Genomic DNA, 4078 nt, shown 5'->3' on the forward strand with positions numbered 1-4078 from the left:
GCCACCGGATCCAGGACTCGAACCGCAGTGGGCTACATGGGAGTTCAGCGACATAGCCATTACACTAACTGCTGGTCCCAATAAAAAATTCTTTTAAAAAGTGGTAGACCATAAAGTTAAGATCACATGGAAGGCCCAGTTCAAATCCCAGACCAACCTCTAAAGCACTACAAGGGCAGTGGTATGTGCCAGTAATCCTAACTAACTGAAAACTGGGAGGCCAGGTTAGGAGTTTAAAACAGCAAGATCCTGTGAAAAATACCCGTTTATCTTTCCCTCTTCCTCCTGCTTGCACTGGTGAGTGTGCATATTATTTCTCTCTCTCATTAAAATCAAGAAAGAAATAGGGAAGGAGGAATCAGGGTTGGTATGTGTTCAATAGGCTAGAGCTGGCAGAAGGACTCTTACATAGAGTTAGGTTTGATAAATTGAGGGAGCATGTGAAAGGTAAGAAGTGAGATTCAAAGTGAAGGGAAACTCTGAGTCACTAAAATAAGGAGCAGAGCATAAATTGGAGCCTGAGAGGCCAGCTAATCATGCACCTTTCCACTCTGCATTGGGCTTTATTAGTAGATATGAATTTGACATGTACCTTGTGTCCAGGGCCTGAGTAGTTCTTGCTGTTTCTCTTAGTGAATCAGGCTGGTGTAGCCTGCAGGCAGAGCAGTGGGGAATCTTCAGGGCAACTTCTATGCCTCATTGGAGGGAGAAGGCCAGCAGCTGGGAGCAGGCCGAGTGTAAGAGAACAAGAGCCACAGAGGGCAGGCCTCCTCCTTAGAATAACCTTCTCCCAGGCTGAACCACTAGTGTTCTGTGGCTCTTTTATGTGGAGAAGCCAATGAGAAGAAGAGACAAGGAAAGAAGTTTCTCCTTAAAATTCAGTTACTATCACAGCTTTTAGTTTTAAGGCTAACAAAAACAGAGCTAGAGAGAGAATTCCCTTGCCCTGCCTTCTCAAGGCAACAAAAATAAACTCAAAAGCTTGAGGAAAGAGGTTCAATATGGAACTGGCCAACAGTGGACAAGTGCCAGAGAGAGGGGCTCAGCTGAAGGCAGCACTTAAAGATTTTCTGAGGAGATGAGTGTGGACTGGCTGGCCATCAGAACAAGGGCCTGAGGAGATGCCAGAGTCTATTGAATTTTCACTTTGTGCTTTCAGCATTCCATTATGCTTAATGTCTCCAGTCTTCTACTTCTTACTATGATGAAATTACTGGTACAAGACTAGCCTAATGCTGTAAACAGCCATAAAACTGGACAAAATATATAAGGCAACACTTTTTAGGCCTTAGATAACAGGCAATACAAGACTATGATCCTTGAAAAAATGGAAACTAACAAGGTGAGTCCAATAGTTGACTTTGATATCTGCCTTGGAAACATTTCACAATCACAACACAAGAAGGTGGGATCCATAGAAGTTACCCTTTGCTGAAGAGACAGAGATTAGAACTCCATATGGTAGAAGCAGTTGGAAATGTGGGTACTGGAGAAAAAAAAAACAACTGTAGACTGGGAACCCCAGAAGTCTATCTGGTAGTTCCTCACAGACTTCGCTGAGGACTGAGCTGTGTCTGCGCTGGATAAGACTGCTCAATACCTACCAGAGATTTAAGGCGTGAGGCTATCAAATTGAGAGAGGAAAAGAGGAGCTAGACCTTGAGCTGTGTTGGGACATTGGAGTTCTAGACCAGCCACTGTAAAGAAATCTAGTTATCATCTCACAAATACTTGTTAAAATCCAGCTGAGACACAAGAAGACATCTAAGGACACATCCAAAAGCAAAGGTTACAATATTCCTGGTATAACAAAGCTATGACCAAGCCCTTGACAAGATAAACAGGAAAGACAGAACATGGAAGTTAAATTCTGCCAAGTTAGAAAGACTTGGGGAATACCTTGTGCTTTCTACAGATTCATCATAACAAAGCATAAAAGCAAATATCCCTGAGTTCAAGGTGATCACCAAATAATTTAGCTGACTTTTTTTTTTTTTTGGAGAGGTTTTTGCTATAGGGTGCGTGCGCTCGCCAGACAGAGAAAGACAGAGAGACAGAAAGTGAGAAATCACTCCCCAGGGGGCATGGCCACGCCGCAATCCCTTCTCCTCCATTCTCCTCTCGGGATCTTGGGCACGCATGCACACACGCCCAACGTGAGTTTTAAGCCACTGGGTCCAGGAAGTGATCCGCAGTTGACTACGTGGGAGTCCAGCGACATAGCCGTTACGCTAACTGCTGGTCCCTAATTTAGCTGACTTTGAAAACAGTTCTTCAAAAGAAGATAACAGAATCCAGAGTCTACAATGATTTGTCCATAATATCCAGTGTAAGAAAGTTATCATACACTTCAGGGGACCAGCAGGTGGCATGGTGGTTAAGACACTGGACACTCCCATATGGCTGGCCATGGTTCAAATCTCAGACCTGGTGACTTGCTTTCTCACTTTCCTCTCTCTCTCTCTCTTTCTCTGTCTCTCTCTGTGTGTGTGTGTCTCTCTTGGGTCAAATTAAAATAAATAAATGAATAAATAAATTAAATTAAATAATTCTTTTTTTTAAAAAAAGTTATCATACACTTGAAAAAAGCAGGAAAATATTGTCCGAAATCAAGATAAACATTTACTAATATCAACCTCAAGATGGCCCATATGTTGAATTTAGTAAAGACTTAAAATCAACTACTATAAATATGTCCCAAAAATGAAAGGAAAACATGATCTAATAATAACAGATAGAAAATATCAGCAAAGAATTTTAAACTATAAAGATAAATTAAATAGAATTTCTAGAACTGGAAACTAAATAGCTGCAGTGGAAACTTTACTAAATGCCTTTAATAGCAGATTGGAGAGAGCAGAAGAAAGTTTAAAGTTTTCAGAATGAAAATACGGATAGGCCCTAAATTAAAGTGTGAGTTTATTTTGATGCAGCAAATTTTGAAATCCATGTGTGTTCTTTCCTTTCCTTTCCTTTCCTTTCCTTTCCTTCCCTTTCCTTTGTTAGAGAGCATGTATACACACCAGCGAGATACAGAGAGGAGAGGGAGAAAGCACTCTTAGTGAGGTGAAGTCATGTCACAATCCCTTCTTTAGTTCTCCATCCTGTTGAGATTTGGGGCTTGCATGTACACTCACCTGGTGTGTTTTTCAAGCCACCAAGGCAGGGATTAAAACCGTGGTCAACCTTAACCACTAGGCTACAGAGCTAGCCACTTCATTTTATCTTTTAGGATTTTTTTTTTTTTTTTGCTACAGGGTACGTATTCACACGAGAGAGAGAGAGAGACAGAGAGAGAGAAAGAGAGAGAGAGAGAAAGAAATAACTCCCCAGGGGAGATGGGCACACCACAATCTCTTTTTCTCCATTCTCCTCTTGGGATTTTGGACATGCATGTAACAATTGTCTGGTATGATTTTTCAAACCACAGGGTCTGGAACTTGAACTGCTCAGTTTGTCATGTGAGATCCAGCCTCCTGAACCTCCATGCCACCTTCTGGTCCTCCTCCATAGATTTTTCTTACTATGCCTACTCCAGGAACTTTTGGAAGACCTTTCATATTTGTTTCCTCTGTCCTCCAATAATTATTCCAGCCATGATCTAGCCATAGTGGGGCAGTCAGTAGGAGTGTTGCTGTGCGATCCTAGAGTCATATAGGAAGGCCGCAGGTTTGCACCCCTAGGTCTACCTGGGCATGCTGGATGTACCAGTATTGGCAACAGGGATTGGATAAGGACCTTTTTGAGGGTCTCTCTTTCTGATACACACATGAAAGAAATTCACTGTAAAAAAATGCAGTATATTTTGAAAATTATTCCCGTTATATTTCAGTTGTCATACATACTAGAGTTGACTTTCGACTACCCAACAATGGAACTATTTTCTTGTCTGTGGTGAACCCCCAGCTGTCTGAAGCAGAGCTATATTCCTGCTATAGAAGATGCAGATATCAGATAATCACCTTTCTTGTCACCCTTTTGTGCCATCATGTTCCGTAGCACATGATCTAGATTCTCTCCTTCGGGTGTATTTCTCACAAACTTTGAGCCATAAGATAGCAATACACAGAGACACGTA

The sequence above is a fragment of the Tupaia chinensis genome, unplaced genomic scaffold (assembly GCF_000334495.1).
Source record: "Tupaia chinensis unplaced genomic scaffold, TupChi_1.0 Scaffold000434_1, whole genome shotgun sequence".
Taxonomy (NCBI): Eukaryota; Metazoa; Chordata; class Mammalia; order Scandentia; family Tupaiidae; genus Tupaia; species Tupaia belangeri.